The sequence below is a fragment of the Toxorhynchites rutilus genome, chromosome 1 (assembly GCF_029784135.1).
Source record: "Toxorhynchites rutilus septentrionalis strain SRP chromosome 1, ASM2978413v1, whole genome shotgun sequence".
NCBI lineage: Eukaryota > Metazoa > Arthropoda > Insecta > Diptera > Culicidae > Toxorhynchites > Toxorhynchites rutilus.
The window spans coordinates 145,367,998-145,387,976 of NC_073744.1; the positions used below are offsets into that span (position 1 = coordinate 145,367,998).

The window sequence follows — 19,979 nt, forward strand, 5'->3', positions numbered from 1 at the left end:
ATACAATGATCGTTTGACAATTTTTCCGTTCACATGTTTTGGTAGTACTAGGCATCATAACAAACGTAAAAGAACGTTCATCATATTTATTTGTGACGAAGAACATAATCTATACAACAATTTCGATGCATTCTAAAATAATAATCGAAGAGGTAAATAAGTGGATTGCATAATTGCGTAGTTCTACGTCGAAAATATGCGGTCGTGTCCTAGATACAACCCCTCACAGTTTTTTTAAGATGCACTCGTTCAAAATACTGCAAGATTTATTGATAAAATGCTGAGAGTAAAACGGAGAACGTGAACAATTTTTTTATCTTTGGTGCGTGCTTATTTGCTAAGTTGCTTTTATTTTACTCCTATATTGCTGTGACATCTATATTATACACAAACCCTCCTCTCACTCGAGTGAATGCTGTACCAGTATGGGTAGATAGCACATTAAATGAAACATTTAGGCTCATTCAATGTAACGTATGAGGATGTCAACAAGTGTGCTAGATAAATATTTTGGGTGTAGGATTACATCCTTTGAGAACATATTGTGGGTATGAATTGAGGAACAAAAAAATCGGTCGCGTCACGAAAAACTATCTAATTTGATGGATGTACAAGATTTTCGCAACTTTTTTCAACGCTTTCTAACAATCTATGAAACAAATTAAAATTTTAATTTAATTTATAATTTTCTATGACGCAATAGCTTTTTGGAAAGTACAAACAAATCCAAATCTAAGTAATTGGTTCTAAAATCTTGTACATCTATCAAATTAAACAGTTTTTCGTGGCGCGCCATTTTTCTTTCTTTTTTTAATGTTTCCCAATAATCTATTTGTTATAGATTTTTTTTCAATATTAATTTTCTTAATTGCGTTGTAATAAGAGCTTCTAATTTCTCATACATTTGTGCAAACCGTTAGGCGATCCCTTATTTAGAACAGGAAATTCAAAAATGTATACTTAAGGTCAATTGCGTTCAAAAGAGTTGTTTATTTATTTATTGTGCTTAAATATGCTAATCTCAGCTGTCCAGTTTCTATAAGACCATTTCAAAATTCATAAGTATTATCAATGAAAAACTCAAAGCGATCGGCTGATTTACATGTCAACAATTAGCAACCTTACCATTTCGGCTGGCATTAGCAACCTGGAAAATTCGTGTTGGAATACTATTTTTCAAATTCTGCAGAACGGATTTCTCAATATTTTTCCATGTTTCCGAAATTGCGACCATGAGCTCTTCAATCGTGGTGTACCGTTTTCCCTCAGCGTAGATTCTGCGTATAAGTATCCCCCTAAGATTTTCAACAGGGTTCAAGTCTGGAGAGCGAGCCGGCCAGTCAAAAAAATTATGTTTTTGGTCCTTAACCCTCTACCGCCCAAGTTTTTTGTTTATCTAAAACTGGTCTTATAGAAACTTGTCACTTGAAAAATACAAAAATATTCGTTTACGATCAGCGCTTTCACACACACATATGAAAATCATGCAATGTATGGTAGTCACCAATACCTACACACTAGCATATAAATTAAAGCACTGTTTGTTTACAATGACACAAATCAGCAAGATCATCACCTGGTCTTATAGAAGTTGGACAGAGTGTACACTGATGAGCGCAGAAAAAGTCCACCCCGTTAGAAATCAAAGTGTAACAATATTGAAAGTTTTCTCGAATTTTTCAGTAATCCAGTCAATACTAGTAAAATTAAGTAATTAGTAGATCATTTTAGCATTTCAGTATCGTTAATTTTTTTTTTTTTTGGAAAAATAAAAAAATACTATTGTTCCTTAATGAGTACTTTTAAGGTATGACATAAAAAAACCATTTACGTAAGTTTGTTTTACCGTGTTTTCTTCATCGATACACCACTCGGTTTTGACAGTTGGTTGTTTACATCTGACATAAACATAATTTTCATAGCTGTTTTTTTCCCTGTTGGATGTGAACCACTGCACCCATTATTTTGTGGTGTACCCTATTTTTTAGTACTAAACTTCAAACTTCTCTACTGCTTATTGATGAAGGAGTAGACTGAAAGCTATGGCGAGATAGGTGCCAATCAGGAATACTCTATTTGATGAAATATATAATCCTGATCGGCGACGCAGACCAAACTTCCTCGGGCTCCAGAATAGCTTTATCAAGGTGTTGAATTCTGCGTCTTGTTAGAGCTCCTCAGTTACAGAGCAGATGTTCCGAGGTTTCGCTTTCAGCATTACAAAAGCGACAACTATCATCTTGTGCTAAACCTATGTTTTAAAGATGGTATTTACTCGGACAGTGTCCTATTACAAGCTGTTTAGTCAACTTTTGGTGCATAGTGCCGTGTTTTTGACGCTGAAGAAGCTTCCGGAAAATGGATGGAAAGCGAATCTCAACACAGGTCCCAAATTTGATCATGCGTGACTTCCAGCATAAGGAGTCTTAACGAAACACTGCTGAGAAGTATGGGGTAAGTCGTGATGCGGTCCAACTGGTCATTCGGAAGCATAAAATGCCCGGCAGCGAGGCCGATCGACCGAAAAGTAAGTCGTGCCATTACAGAAAGGTTGGGTCTGGACCTTTCCAATCGCACCATTGAACGACGCTTGGTGGAATGCCGCAGTCTTCAAAATGCAACACGGTGCTGATGTGTACAAGATTTTTGCACTCAGTTGTGCTCTCACTCGCTGTATACACAAGTGCTCTGGTGAATGAGCACGCTTCGGAACACAGAAAAAATGTTTTGTTGTCAGCACCGTTTTTGCAACGAGTTTTACATCGTGTTTTGCGCTATATTTTGCACCATATTTCTATACCTGCTTTACACCGCGCTTGAATATGGTTTTCTTTCTCTGTTGAGTTATTTTTCTTCACACAAGCGTGTACGGTTGGTATGGAGGCACGCTGTTTTTTAAACGGTTTTATTTAGCTTGCCCTGTAATTTGTATGTTTGTAATATGTTTGTCTGTAGCGCTTTACCACATTAATAGAAATTTGAAACCTTTCCTGTTGACAGTCATTATAAAACTGCGTATTTCATGATATTAAAAATCCAAGATGGCGCTACAAAATTTCGGTTACATATTCTCTGCGGTTACATATTTTCACAGTTATTCATGAGGAATACAAATCCAAAATGGTCGCCACCACTAAATGGCGATGTATTTTTTTCCAAAACCCAATCAATATGGGAATCAAATGAAAGAGATTGACTAGTAAAACATAGTTATTTATAAAAAACAATACAAATCCAAAATCGCTGCCACCACAAAATGGCGGATTACACATTTTCTCAAAAAAAAATCCCATCAAAATGGGTATCAAGTGAAGGGGCTTGACCAGTAGATCACAGCTATTTAGGAAAATTCAAATCCAAGATGGCCGCTGTAACAAAATAGTCAATTACTTTTTTAAACGGTTTCATTCAACTTTGTATGTATTTTCGTATGTCTGTAGGGTTGTCCCACATTAATAAAAATTTGACACCGTTCCTTTTGATTTATTGATCTGAATTTTGGAACAAACCTTCATCTCTGCTGTTATTATAATCCCTGTGTATTCTGTTATCTTGACAAATCCGATTTGGCCGTCAGTAAAAAATGGCTGGATGGCTTGATTTGTAGAACACACGACATTATGAACAACATAAATTTAAAAAGGAATATGTACTTCTTTTGTATAAAAAATATTCCGAAGAAAATTAGGTAATAAATAAAAATAAAGAAAAAGTTGAACGGTTTTATTGTAGAGAAGTATATTAATCATACAGATAATGGACTAAAAACTAGAAAATAAAAAAAAATTAAAAAAAACCTTTTTAAGTTAAACGGTTTAATGTACTAAACGCTAGAAAATAATTAGGCAGGTAGCGGTTAACAGTTATCACATCATTAATCTAGGGCAATGATGAGACTTGAATAAAACTCGTGGAGCACAACGGATTTTCATTGTCCACAGTTAGTTGTTTCATCATATGACCATTATTTTATTTTCTGCTTAGAGCGAGCGAAAAAAACGGACATTCTATCATCCGTTCAAGTGTGTATAAAATGAGGCGTGCATCACAAGCGATGTTTGGTACCTGAGTTCTGCGCTGTATTCATTCGACCAAAGGGGATCATATTAGCTATTAATTATTTGTTTCTATTATTATTTTTTAAATAAAACGGGAAGTATATTTTGGAACTTGCCATATTGGAACACTCAAATGGGGGTAGATTTTTTTGGCGCCCATCTGTGTAGGTTGCACGTCCGCTCCTTAAGCGAGCAACTGTGAGTTCAATACCAAGACCCTACATTGATTGATCCTCTAATAGGCCTTTTTTAAGGCTAATGGAGAATGAACTTTGTAGTCTAAAGCCTCTCTAATAGAAAAAATCAATGAAGGCGCTCTCGTAACCAGAATAACGAGCCACGAGTAGAATAAAATAAATCATTGACATGGCACCGGCCCAGAATCCAGTCAACCCCATCACTATCTTATCCATCACTAGCGATACCTGATTCACATGTCTATTTTGCTCTACCGTTTAGAGCGAATGAATTAGAGGCGAATGAACTGCAAAGTTTAAAGCCTCTTAAAAACAAAGAAAGAAGAAGAAGCGAATGAACTGCAAATATTAACGTTTGCATTAAAAAAAAAAAGGACAAAAATTGCTGATTTTTCATGGGTTCACCTTCACACGCACTGACGAAACTACCCATGCAGCATCAACCATAATAACTCATTGGTCAGCAGAAACAATTTGACAGCACTATCAGTCGAACTCTAACCGTGATGGCGTAAACAGTGAAGTTACTCCGTTCAGAAGTGTGCGTGTTCAAAAAACGGTACCCCGCCGCGTCGAAAACGAACATCTTGCGGCACTTTTTGGACGTCGGATACGCCCATTCCGGCATCTACAACATCTTGGGACTATTGGATAACAATCAGAGTATCGGAAGAAAGACCGGTTCCGGACGGTCAACGACTCTGAGCGACAAGAAGCTCCAAGGATGCTGAAGAGGAAGATCGAGGGAAAAGTGGCGACATTACTGCGTGCGCTTGACCGGGAGGTTGGTGCAACCGGCCAACAGGAAAAAAGTACCTGGCGAACATGGACATACATGTCACGAAGCGGAAGTCCCGTCCATTGGAATAAGATGGTCAAGCCGATTTTCCCGGCGAATCGCGACATGGCGATGTTGATGGACGACGAGACCTACCTCTCCCTGGATGGCTACGACTGGCAGGGCACTTCGTATTTTACTTCCCTCACGAAGGAAGTGAGCTCCGAAGTGAAGTTTATTTCACACACCAAGTTTCCCAAGAAGGTGCTGCTGTGGCTGATAATCAGCGAGAAGGGGATGTCAAAGCAGCCGTGAACAGCGAAACTCAATTATCTGTCTTAGTTTCTTTTATCGCCATCCGAAAAAAGTCCATTTTTTTAATGCAAACGTTAATCGAGTCTGTATTTAGTTGAGTCCGACCTAAACATGTTAGATCTCTTCATCACATCCAGTAGAAAATAAAACAATTTCTCATAATATCCCGCATCAATCGCAATCGCAGTAATGTGATCCATTGAACCACAATTTGGTGTCATGCCCAAAGAACGTGTTTGTTTTTGCCACTTGCGTCACTTCAGAATAAGTGGAACAACGTTCGGTAGGTACTCTTCGAGCAAAAACAACCGATAAAATAAAACCGATGAGACACGCGCTTTCTGATTACTCCCAATATCTTTGTCAGTATTATCTTTTTTTTCTGTCTCATATTTTGTTTTATTTCGGTAGGCTTCCACTGGCGAATGCTTTGTTTTTATGCGCACCGACTTGGAGGAAAAATAAATCGTTAACGTAACTGCAAACAGCATTTTTATTGGTAAACAACGCAATTCGCGCAAGCGGAAGAGCATACTATGTGGCCCTCTTGCGGAATATAAATTTACTAGGGTTGGCAGCATGTGTATGGGAGAATGTATTGCCCACACACAGCAATGGCAGTTGTTCTCTCTGCTGGAAGACAGTAAATCTTGCGGATGCCAAAGTATAACGTAGCGTAGAGCGTAAACATACGCAGCAGCCGTCTCGCTTGAGATGGTCTGGAGACTCATTACCGCAATAGTGAATTTCCAGTTTCAATGTACAGAGGATATGATGAATTTACCCGTCAATTGCAATCAGTTGGATCTAGATAATTTTTTTTTTTCGAAGGGTTATGACTGTTAGATTTACAAAATTTCATTAGTCATGTTCTCTACACCTATCCCTTGTATATAAGGTTCATTCAGAGGAGAAAATCAATCTATGTTCTGAATTAAAATTCGCAATGGAATGTTCTCAGTTCCATCCCTTTATCTGCGAAAAAAAAATCCTTGATTGCAATAAATAACAATACATCTGCGATTTCCACTATTCATTTGTCGAGTCCTCCCGGTGCATCGCTACTGGGATAATGGAGAACCTCTGTAAGTCAAACCACAACCTTAGTTGCGGTAATTCGAAAAAAAAACTCCCGTATTCATGTGGGACAATTTTATGATGTTCCTCCACTGTGTGACACCCTGAAGCCACGTGCTCCCCCGTTACGAAAGACGGTATCTTTGCCCCTCTTGGCAACTAAGCCAACTAAGTTGTCGGTGACATCCACAGGTTTCGATATCGCTCTCAACGTTGCTAATATCGCAACGGGATAGCAAGGGAGAAAGGACATGGCCTCTGCTGTCGTATTGATTGGAACCGGGGAGAAATAACATTTACGCGAAAAGTAAGTTAAATAAAAAGAGTTCTTCTAGGATATCCTAACAAAAGCGTCGTCAAGGGGGAGAGAAATCGATATCCTCAAGGGGCTATCATGGACTATTGCAACAAAACAGAGGAGAGCAAACGGTTTTCTCGAAAAAATAGACATACAGTTACTCAAACTCGAATTCGTACAAATATTTTTTCACTACTTTCGAAAATCAAAAAACAAGCTTTTGAAACATTCTATTTACAAAATGATATATACCGTCGATGGTAGTGAACATGGGTCAAAAAACGGTAGTTTTCGGACTTTTTGTTGATTAACTTTCGTAAAGTAGAGTAGAACACAATTCTGATTACGTAGCAATGTTCTCTAATGATGAACACTCGTAAGTGTTCAAAATATTGTTGAATAACATGAATTTTTCACTAACTTACGATTGAATGAAAGTTGACCAAATCTCACCCCTTAGAGGGGGTGACAATGGGTCAAAGTAGTGAATATTACTTTCTGTTAAGAATTGTGTTTAGAAATCAATTTCTCAATGATTTCAAGATAATTTAACAACATGTAAGTTTCTTGAATGATTATTTGAGTCACGAAAATAGTATCAAACCACCTAGAAGTGTGATGGAAATGTTTATATACAACTATTCCATGTCAAACCGATATAGTGGTTATCAGGTTTCGTGGAAAGTGGTAGTTTTGTTTTTTATCGCAAAACATTAGACCCATATTTTCTATCATTAGGGTAATCATTTCCATTTTAGGGTTGCCCAAAAAATCAATTTTTCCTTTTTTTTCCAAAAATGACTTTTTTTCAATTTATAAGTTTTGAACTACTGGAGCGATTTAGATGATCGATATATCAAATTATAGCCAATGAGTTTCAGAGACGAACCAGCCTACGGCTGAAAGTCTCTTAAAAAACGTTACACTCGAAAAAAAACCAGAATTTGTTTTCGTAATTATTGATTGTAATTATTTTTCATAGCGTACAGGGTTACGGAGCTAAGGTCACCATATTTTATATATTTGAATTATTGAGAAAGGTCATTTCTGGAAAAAACGGGGGAAAAGTTGAGTTTTCGGACCACCATAAAATGAAAATGACCACCCTGATGAAAAAAATAAAAAATACGGGTCTTATATTTTACGATGAGGAATAAAACTACAAAAACTTTTATGAAAATCTGACAATCACTTTATCGGTTTGGCATGGAATTCAATTTTGTGCTTGACCCATTCTCACCCCCACTCAGTGTAAATAAGAGATTATTTCGAAAATATTGAAATTCGAATGGAAAAAAAATTGATGTCAAAAAACAGACTAGTCATTATCTGGCAAGACTTTAAAGAATAATTCTATCCAATATTTACAATTTTAGTAGTTCTGTATAATGCTGGGCATGAGATTTTTTTCTGAGGTGTTATTTAATGGCTTTTTGATGAATTGATGAAATATTTGATGAATTTTTAAATAATAACTATTTGTACTACAATTAAGTATTATGCATTGGAAGTTGTGGAAATATGTCTCCTATTAAACGGCTCATAGCTTTCAAAAATATTCGCAATATTTGTCAAGATATTACTAATAGTAACTTTCTCCATCTATGACCCAATTTCACCCCCATCGACGGTACAATATTTTAAAGCTAACACCTTCAGCTACTGGGATATTTCACTAACATATTGTTATCTGGGTGTGTGTAGATTTAGTGTACAAAAATATAAGGTAAGAAAAAAACGATTTCTTTCTGATTTGTGGACTAACACAATTTTTCGCCAATTAAGTCAATAGCAAATCTATTTAACCTTATCATCCAGCTTTCATTTGATCCCTACAATGTTTTTGTAGGATTTTTCAACAACGATTTTTTTTTATTTCAATCTTTCAATGTTAGTAGGTGAGGAGTGCATGTATATGTGGGAATGCGTATGTATACGCGTGAGTGTCATCACCCCTTGCAATCCTCGTACCTACAAACGCATTACAACGATAGATAATCGTTCGTTCTGAGAGTACGCATAGCATTTTGAACTTCTGGTACGCTATGCGTTAAAGTGCTCCTATAATTTACTCCAAACTTTGATCGATCGGCTAAAAAAACGCATCAATATGGAACGTTCACAGGTGTTTCGGAGATACACTAGGCTAAATTTTTTCCTGCTAACATTAGAACTTACTGCAATATTTGCAAAACTACAGATGATTTTCTAAAACCCTGTTTTCGACATATTTCTAAAATTGATGCAAAAAAAATAAAATAAAATTGTTTTCGTCAAAGAAACAAATAAAACATGTACATAATTTATTTGAGCAAAATATTCTTCATACTTAAGATGACATGAATACATTTTTTGATGAAAATTAACGTCGAATAATTAACACTTAACACTTCCCAATACTGGCACTTTCAAGTCCTCCAAGCCTATCCGATCGTAAAGAATCACCATGAACTTCAACACGCATTCGCACCTTTGGGAACAGATAATCAGAACTTCCAACAAATGATGCTTATTTGTAACAAATGTTGACATTTTCAACGCGGTAAGATTTAAAGTTCTTGTACAAAACTCAAAGACTTGCGAACAATATTGTTCAGTCAGACCGGACTAAGAAGCATTACTATGATTTCGAGTAAATCGAACTCAAAATTTGAAGCTGTGTAGTTTTAGCAGCTTTCAATCATTTTCCCCAATTGTTTCTCTGCAGCTCATCATCGATTATGAACAGTTTAGTAATTACAACTTTTTACTCTCAGGCACTCTGGCACTCTGTCTGAACAAGATGTAGTAATATGTTCGATCATTTTTTCAATTAATTGTCTGAAAGACCTAATACACTGTGTTTCAATATAAGTAACCCATCCGTGTTCATTGAAGGGTAAAGGGAAGAATTTTATGATGCGGAGAAATCTAACATTTCATTTGAAATACTTTCCATTTTCTGGATGTCAGAAAAACATGGCTTCTCTCCGCTATTGTCGTATGCACTTGGTTCACTCTGACAGCATACTGTTATCATTTTTTACTGATCAATTATAATAAATTTATGCCTTAAACCTGGCTATTTTCATTATTAGTGTGATAAAAGTAGAATGTAGGCTATGAAATTCTTGATTGTTTGCTACTATTAGCTCATTTTTTCACGTAGAACTACGTCATTCATCAAGGGTGCCAAATCAGAATTTTTATGAAATAAAGTTTACTTTAATAACTATTTTTGCCGCAAACGGATTTTGACGATTAACATACCAAACGAATTGGAAATTCCCTAAAATTTGTTTTTTATGCTATGTATTACCATCCCCTGGTGTGTAAACGGTTTAAATTGATGATGAAGAAGCATTTCCATTTTCCATACATTTGCTCTGCTCATTTGTTAGCGTCCCTACCCATTCCGTCAATAACGAGCAACTTATCGGCGATCAACGAAGGGGTAAATATTCTCCTTTATGCCGAGAGCATAAATATTGTTTCTCACTGTGGTAAATTTTCAGTATCGTTCCAAATCAAATACGAAGTAATGAACATCGCTCGTTCTGCCTTGTTTTGCGTCATCACAAGAATTGAGCTGTGGACGCGACCAAATTACTTACTCGCTGATGCCTCTGGTATGCAACCATTACATCAAACTGAATCCATTCCTTTGGGATGCTGAACTACACAATTGTGCGAGGGATCATCAAACTAGGCTATCATCAGCTCACAAAGAAAACAATTGTTCAGGAATTTTGTGTGTGATTTGGTTTCGCATGACAGCAGCAAAACTATCTCCACCAATGATGACAGCTCAGCTAAACGAGACCGGAATCATTAATAGGAAGGGCTTCTGTTGAGAAGAACGGAAAACAGTTATTGCTAAAATTTCGCTGCTTTATAAAGTAATATCCGAAGTTATAAACAAGCGACTTGCATAAAATAACAGTGTAGTTCTACGTCAATAATGCGGTCGTGTCTCGGACACAACCTCCTATATTATTTTTACTAGAGCAAAAAGAATGTAAATTCCAAAAGTGCGCGCATACTGTCGTAAAAATTAATTTCTTCTGATTGTTTTTTTCTTATTTTGTTACTTATTCCGGTCTGACTAAACACCGACTACACCCAATCTAGCGTTGGCAAAAATGATGCCATTTCGTATGCTGGAGAGTCAAATGCGCAAATAATGAGCTGTTTTAAAAGCTTAAAAATGGTTTGTATGTATGCGAGCAGACACCTCTTTCTGCTTTCTTTTCTCATTTCATTTGGGATTGTGCCAAAAAAAAGTCCATACGACGTCAATGGGGATCGAAACCAAGGCCGGCTGGAACGCAAAGCTATTTCACACGACCACGCTATCCATATTACTGCCAGTCCTGTTGTAGAGAAGCGTGATAATATTACACCTCATCATAACATGAAGTAGGAAAGTGTTTTCTAAGAGGATAAAGAAGAACATGAACGGGAATATATCTTTCTCTTTCTGGGTCGTGTATTTGGCAAACTATACGAAAAAGCTTTCATATGCTTTCATTTAAATGTGTCTCCTGTTTCGCTCGCTCATATTGGCTCTAGCATATATATTATACAAATTATATACATGTATTGGGGAGTAGAACATTTTCTGTTATTTTTCAGCTCATTTAATGTAATAAATCGGGATGCCATAACATGTACTAAAAATTAACTTTGGGTGTAGATGTCGACACTACACGATTCAGCAACTGTCGCCGTCGACATTGAGGCATATAACGAAAGAGACAAATTAAGTTGCACACCCATTAGATAGGACAGGAATGTTCAACAGAGTTCCCCGGGAAAAAAAATGAAAAAGTTCCCCGTTCAGCAAGCAATCTGTAGCTGTAGACTGCAAAATGCCGCATTTCTAACATCTGGAATCAGGAATCGGGAAAAATATCAAACGAAGACTGAACTTGTATAATGTTTTTTTTCTCACCGGTTATAATTTCATAGTCCTACGTTGCGACCGTGTTTTTGACACAATTATTCTTAATTCATTTTGTTTGCGGCCCACGACACCACGACCAATTATGATTCCGAAAAAAAGGTTAAGTCTGGTTTAGTGGAACCAGAGTAAGTAAGAAGGATACAATTTACCCAGGATGTAGGTCGATAGAAGACATTGAACTTCGTCCATCCTAGATTATGTTGTCTTAGATGAAAGATGTGCTCCTGTGGCCGAGTGGTTAGAGACACACCTAACATGGCGGGGGTTCGGGTTCGATTCCCGTTCTGGTAGGGGGAATTTTTCGTCAAAGAAATTTTCTCCAACTTGATTTCGCACAGGGAGCCAGGAATTTTCAGTCGATGTAACGGCTCAGTGAGGTTCTCCCCTCTGACGTCGATCGTTACCACTTAACAGTATCGATCCCCTCTCCGTTTTTGTTGCGTTTTCCACCTCCGCCTGTAGCTTCTTGCTGATCTTGGCCATGCTATTTCGGATCGCCTTATGGTCACTTTGGGTATACCCCTCGCACCCTCTCAATAGTAATCGTCGAGTGCGACCGTTAGATAAGCACTGTATTGTACATAAAAGATCTGATAGTAGGAACACGATATTTGTTTGTTCAGTTCACTTCTGATGTTATATAGGAATGCACAATAATTTCATGAATAACTTCTTAAAAACTCTTTTTGTGGCCTTGAAAAGGGCCAAGGGTTTGCGAGGTGGTATCCGTTATTCAAGACACACTATCGTCTCTCCGAGGCGGTTTCGCTCTCAAACCTCGCTTCGGGCAAAACCTTTGCGTGTGGCTATGGGCTGCTCGCTGGCTAAAGCAAGCTGAATGAATGTTTTTCTCAAATGAAATTTCTTTTATACTCGTGGAGTCTAGTTAATATATTTCTTCTACGCATCAGTGCAAGTTCTGCACTGAGTTTTCTTCGTGCATATTCTGAGAATACATTATGAAGCAAACATTTTTTCAAATTTGTTCAACACGATAGCAAAATAAAAACTTACGGTTGACGAACGCAAAATTCCCTGTGTTGTTTCCTTTCTCCCTTGAATACACGATGGTTTTCACAACGGAACAGGAAAAAGGGATCAAATTTAAGTAGGAATTCGCAACTAGAGCTCGACATTAATTGTTACTTATGATAGAGCGCTGATTTCCATTTTGTAAAAAATAGGGTGACCAAAATTTTAGGTTAAATAAAAAATTTAATTTTCTTATGTTTAAAGATAGAGATGAAAATAGTTCCACAACGTTGTAGCCCCAGTTATTATAACAACTTTGTTTAATTAAGTTTTTTCTATCATTTAATAAAACTAATTTAGCCCTTTTTTCTAATTTGGATAACGATCACCATGAAAAAAACTTTTTTTTTTTGCTCTTACTTATTTTTTTTTTTATTTCAAATTCTACATACAAACTGTGTTTGTCGACTTTAAAGGCTTACTAAGTCAAATATTTTTGGTAAAAAACATCAATAACCCATTCATACATACAAATCAAATGTCAAATTTCGTAAGTTCGTAAATTTCGTTCGTAATTCTCCGGATCGTTTGACGTTTACGAGCAAACGTCTAAACCTGGCTTATCGCGAACGATTAGGTTAGTAAAAATCACTTCATGAGACGATTGGACGACGATAAGAAGACGATGATTAAGTCTTGCGCGATTAAGATCCTCAAGAACGTTAGAGGAAATTGCAGAATTATTAAGCGTGACTGAAGCAGTAATTTCCAAGCGCTTTAATCATTGAGTTTCGTCCGAAAGCAAGAAAATGGCTCATTACAAGAATTGAAACCGAAATGCGTTTTTAAATGTGTATAATAACAGAAACACATAATTTTTCATAATTTTCATAATTTAAACTATTGGCCGACTCATGTTTCGATATCTTTACATTTGGCGAAGTGCTGCTCGGCGAGTGCATCTTCCATTGAAGCCAAAAGGATATAATCTGACGGAGCCGGGTCTGGAGAATACGGCGGGTGTGATTTTTGGACCCATCCGGTTCTTTTCCATAAATTTGATGTTTAAATGTATCATTTATTGTCGGTACCGATCTGTACTCATCGGTTCGACCAGTTTAAGTAGCTCATGGTACACCATACCCTTCTGGTCCCACCACACACAGAGCTTCGCCTCTCGTTTTGGTGCCGTAGAAGGAGCAGTTCACAAACAGTTTACAGCTCCTGAGTCTTTCCCATCTTTCCCATTGCTGTTGGGGACACATTCAGTGTTTGTTTTTTTGTGTTTTGGGTTGGGACTGCATCCAACAACTTCCGCAGTTCCGCATCTTCAAACCTTTTCGTTGTACTAGGATGGCCATTGTTCTTCAGATAGAAATCACCTCTTCTGAACTGCCGAAACCATCTCTCATATGTTTTCATTGATAGAACATGTTTATCATAAGCCTCTACCACCGCCTTTTTAGTAGAAAAAAAACAGAAGAAGCGAATGCCGAAACTGCTCTTTTCAGGACGAAACTCGACTTTTTCTTCTATTTGAATTTTTCCAAACAACTCGGAGGTACCTAAAATCAGTAAGGCATTCCTGAATATTTTTGAAATTTGATTGATGCATCGAACGGAGTCTGTGGGAGATTCGTCTCGTCATCTCGAATGGGGTCCAGAATCAGATGTTTTTCGAGATCGTGCAGGTTTCAGAAAATCAAAAATTGTTGTAGAAAATAATAAACATTATTTTCTTCAGAATTGCTTTTTCTCAGCCTTTTTCGCACAAGAACTAAGTTTAGGTACTAATGTAAGAATGGGGGGTACGAGTTGATCCCACAAAATGATACTATTGTGGCCACTAAATTCCATCTATCATTCTTTTTTGTAAGGCTCCACAACACTCCTCCCGCCCAACTAATCCAAAATACTAAAGTCAATTTAACAAAACGGCAAACAAGCCACCCATCATCATTGTTCGCTGGTTCAAAATAGCCTGATCCTTTTCTAGGGGAAAAGAGTGGAAGAGAGCTCCACAGAGTGGGTGGCAGTCGACGGAGCACTGGGTGACGATTTCTGCCAGAGAGCCAGACCTCGGGCGTTTGCGATGATCTTCAATTTGCAATGTCACGTCCTTCGACTTCTTATCCATTTCCAACCCGCTGCCATCCACTGCTAGTGGCGGACGAAGGATCAAGCTTCGAAAAATCACTTCAAGCATGTATTTTCTATCCCTTATATCGTACACATACACTTTTCACACGCAAATACACACGCACACGGATTAACACTTGACTTTTTTTTGCTACAAATTAGAATGAACTTTTTCTCATTGATCCTTTTCTTCTCACTACTTTTCAACACAGCACAAGATTTCCTGCTGATAGGATTCTACTGGATTGTCACCCAACACCCCCATTGCCTTCTTCACTTCCTCCAGCAGAGCCACCACATCCCCTTACTGTGACATTACGAGCGATGGAAAATTTCCTAGGCCCACACCCAACATTTCACTGCGTCTCCCGGAAGAAGCAGTCGACCAGGATTTCGGCAACGGGACATGTCCACCCAGTGTCCGGGACAGAATCCGTTCTGCTTTTTTCACCAGAGACGTAATTTGCAAAAGTCTGCTTTTCCTTCCGAAGAACACAGATTTTTCTTCTCCCCAGCCCAACTGCTGGTACTTTGACAGCAAATTTACATACCAACCACAACCGCACACCGACGGATTATGCAAACTCATCGCAATGAAAGTCTCGGTTTGACTGGGACTGGAAGTCTACACCCGAGCGGTCGTTGGCCAAAGCCAGAGCCAGAGACTCACCACAGAGACGGCACGAGCTTCGGTTCGTTCGTTCGTTAGACCACTCCGTAGCAACACGGGCCACGGAAGAGAGTGAGTGGCCTAGAGTTCGGTTGTTCGGTTGTTTGTTTTGCTACCGATACGCACGCGTCGCCGGAAATCGGAACGAGGAGTCGCTGGTGTGGGTGATTACGTCCGCGAGTTCGTGCTTCCAAATAGTGGGAAAGCGTTGTGGGTTGGCTGGAAAATACGCACGTTAGCGAAACATTGCTGCCTTCGTTCCATGACTGGAATGTTTTGTTTTGGCACTCTCGCGTGAGCAAGAACGAAGCTGGGTTCGACCATGAGGTGTGCTAATTGTCATGCGTGGATAATCTTTACATTATCACTGTCACTTGGTGGTGACAGTTGATAATACAGAGTCTCGGAACGCGTTGGGGACAGGGTTGTGTAGATAAAATTATCGTGGAATCGACGATCCATCCCATATGGTTTTCACATGGACTGCAATCGTCATTGGTTCCATTAAGTTATACACCAACAAGCCCAAGCCAAACTCCAAATCAAGTTCTGAGAGAAAACTCTAAATCAATACTGGTTGCAAAATTAAATAAAAAAATTAATAAAAATGGCAACAAGTTAATTAAAAAATTTGATGTTTCCACTTTTTAAAAAAGCATTTTTTCTAGCTATTTCTGCTTTTTTTTAACTAATTTTCATACTCAGTTGCTATCATTTTGCATTTGACACTTTTTGATCAAACAAAAGTATCAAAATCACCAAATTTCAGATTTCAATGATTAATTACTGGTTACAAACTTGTAAAATACTGGTGGGCATACTGTTGACCATATTTTGCAGAACAGATTTCTAGATATTTTCTCATGCCTCTGAAATGACAATCTTGAGTCTTGAGTTTATCTAACTTTCTTATCTTTATAGATAGAGGTAAACCATTGACATAACCAAAACTATAAAATTGAGTGTTTTGGTCGAAAAATTATTCAAGATTACCTTAGCATGGGTTCCCTCTCATTGCTCGATTCCGGGGAATGAGAAAGCGGACTCGCTAGCTAAGGTGGGCGCTTCAGAAGGCACACTTTTTGAAAGGCAAATTGCTTATAATGATTTTTTCCACGTTCCTCGTCAGTACACGCTCGTAAGTTGGCAGCGCATGTGGAGTGAAGATGAGTTCGGTCGTTGGTTACACACGATTATCCCTAAGGTTTCTACGAGTGCATGGTTCAAGAGATTGAATGTAGGTCGTGAAAAAAAGAGAACGTTCGTGGATTAAGGATAAAAACGGCCTTCCGCCATTCTTGACCGTAACCATAAACCGTTTGTATTGAAAACCGTCAACTAAACTCGAGAATAGTGGCATTGGATTGGGCACGGTTACTGAACCTTCCTACCGTGGACGTTACCTTATCCGTATTCTATGACAATATTTATCAGATAATTCATGATATGCTTCCGGTAAAAAACCTTCCATGAACAATTTAGTAACCTGCGTAATTAATTCTCGCAAAGGTAACGTTCGCTCTTGACAGCTCTGGCAGCCAAAACTCCATTACTAGTGACAATTCTGCAAATCTTTTTGCTGAATTCTTCCGTAGCGTTTTACGATCATGTTGAGATCCCTCCGTCGCAGCTGTATATTGATTAATTACTCTGTGTTCGGTTGATGCATCGACAGGTCCAGGTCCGGCATTGTTAACCGCTCCCGTTATACCTATATTCAATCACTTCGTTATGGATGACGTTTTACCGGATATTTGGAAGCTTACATCAAAATTATAGGCCCATTTCTATCCTGAGCTGCTAAGCCAAGGTGCTTGAAAGACATTTGCATGACAAATTGTATTCGGCTGTTCGGTTAATGATCTTGAATTCTCAACATGGATTTATGAAAAATCTCTAACATGAATATATTTGCCAGCTGTTAATCTGTAGCTGTAAACTGTAACAGTCAGGGCTCTGCATAATCATAGTCAACTGAGGATAGTCAGCTGACTATATGACTGACTATATCCGTATTCAGTTAGTAATGACTTTTGACTTCTTCACGCAGTTTCTTCGCCAAAACGACTAAACAGTCAGTCGGGCGTTTAGTCGCTATCTTCCTCTACCGACTCGACTATATCATTTCATTCTTCCCAGTCAAATTGTTCTCATTGCATTTTGAAGTGACTTTCCCCAAAACGAATTCATTCCTCTCTTTCTCTCTCCCATGTACGTGTGCATCATCGATGTTCGAGTTCAACGTGGTTTGACATGCTACAGGTGAGCTAGATTATTGTGTATCATACACGAAAATTACTCACACGTATAAAATAGCGTGCAGTGTGTGTGCGCTATTTTGCACGCTATTTACTAATACTAACGCGAGGACCTTCATAGTATATTTGATGAATGTATCAGTTCGTTAGTTTGAATTCGCGATGGGTAGACAAAAAACAGTCCATTGATGAGGTTACTTCGTTTGCATCAGAAATAAAGTTTTCGTTCCTCTTTATATGGACGTAAAAATAAAATTGCGTACGCGGGTATAAAATAAGTGTCAGGGGGAAATAGAAGTGTGGATTGAAGTCAGTTGAATGAAGAGGCAGATTTGTATTCATTGAACGCGTCAATTAAAATAACCACTGACTGGACTAGTTCACCAGTCATCCTCGCTAGTCAACGCTTCACTTCTAGTCGAAGCGAAGCTACGGAGAGTAGAGTGGGTCTTCATTTTTCACTTTCGAAGATTTCGGGCCCTGGTAACAGTATCGAAAAGCGTCAACAAGTAGACACCTTGTGCCTAGACTTCTCGATGGCTTCGATAATGTACCTCACAATCTCGCCGTCTCAAAACTGAATCGCCTTGGTCTGCCCTTCGTGGGTTGTTCGCTGACTGAAATATTTTTGTTTTCTCTATTATAGTGACTTTCAACACTTTTGGCTGGTTCGTCACTTTTACTTCCAACTTTTGGAAGAATGCCGGGAGTGAGAATTGAACTCGTGGCTTTTGCGTGAGAGGTATGGATGGTACCATTACGCTAGATCGCCTCCACCAGGCTAGAATCTTATAATTACTGTGATGGTCCCAAAGGCCCTTTCATTTTTTTTTGGGTCCTACCTCCACCCCATACGCTTCTTTTGGAGTGGGAGGGACTGATTATCTCGTAGATAATTAGTTTTTCAATGTTATATTACTTGATGTCGTCGGATTTTTTCTGGTACTATATTTCTCGTTGCGTCTACTCCCGCGTATGGCCATCACTCTAAGTCCATCACATCTAGTCAATTATGAAATGCACATTCTGTAGTCATTATATAATTATCATTTTGTTCTCATTCGCTGACATTCATGTCAGTGGTCAATAAATTTTTTTAACGAAGTCAATTGTTGTCCTTTTGAATTGTGCGATATTTGTCATTTCTTTAGCGTCTTGAGGTAATGTGTTGTAAATTTGTAGTCCACGATAAAAAAGTGATCGTTGTGTCGTTGTTTTTGTAAGATATGGTAATCTAAAGTCAGCTGCTCTCCTAGTGTTATGAGAGTGCATATATCATGTAGGAAGGCCTTCGTGAAGGTTCATAATGCCAAATCTGAGATCTTCGAAATAACGGTAGTGTTCCGCATGGCAGTCACTTGAGACCTCTGACCTTCTTCTTGATCTGATCTTCGTGTCTGACCACTTGAGGTCTTGTAAGTTGATATACGCAGATGATCTTGAATTTTAACGAACAATCAACCCGATGCTAGATTGCTGTGCTCTGTGACGTGTATCATGCTGTCCACCGTTTACGAATTGAAAGGATTCAATAAAGATTCGTAAGATTTGCGTTACGTCGGCTTCCATGGTTCCGTCCCGTCCCATAAACCTTCCTGAACAGCACAATCAACTCATCAAAGTACCGACAAATGACGTGCCTATCGAGTCTGTACAAACATCTTAGCAGCATCATAAGGCGTCGTGCACAAATTACGTAACGCGATAAGGGGCGGGAGGGGGCTCGAAGTTGCGTTACTTTCTGTGTATTAGAGATAGGAAATTGCGTTAAGTAAGAGGGGAGGGGGTCCAAAATTCGGATTTTTAGCATTACGTAATTTCCGATCGTAAGTTCAACTACGATGCGTCCTCTAAGCCGTCTGAACAAGAGTTATACGTCCACGGAATCGTTTCAGCACATTATTCATGGTCGATTTGGCCACTTCGAGTGATATCGCCATTATAGTACCTGACGGATTCTTAATTCGAGTGTCCGAAATCAAAGTTCATCTCCCGGCTTCCATCCTGCATAACTTTTTCAAAACAAAACGGATTAACGTGAACTTTCACCATCGAAAGATACCATTTTCTTTTTATTCTAACTGAATCAAACCTTACACTTACAGTGTATTCGGTGGAATTAATGTGATGAAACATTCGATTTCTTTTGAGTTCATTGATTACACCAAGATAAACCGTTTCGATTGTAGTGCCATAAGTACCCCTTCATGTATAAGCTGGAGTTATTGCGATTACATCGAAAGAGTGGATTGTAAGCTCCATATTTGTTTCT

At 38.3% G+C, this 19,979-nt stretch overlaps 1 protein-coding gene across 1 annotated transcript in view; it reads right to left on the reverse strand.

Moving 5' to 3' along the window:
- LOC129762628 (uncharacterized) overlaps positions 1–15,005 on the reverse strand; it is a 190,159-nt gene extending 175,154 nt beyond the window's left edge. The window contains exon 1 of the mRNA XM_055761083.1: positions 14,878–15,005. The gene's annotated coding sequence lies outside the window, so the exon portion shown is untranslated. The remainder of the gene's footprint in view (positions 1–14,877) is intronic.
- Between the last annotated feature and the right edge of the window lie 4,974 nt (positions 15,006–19,979).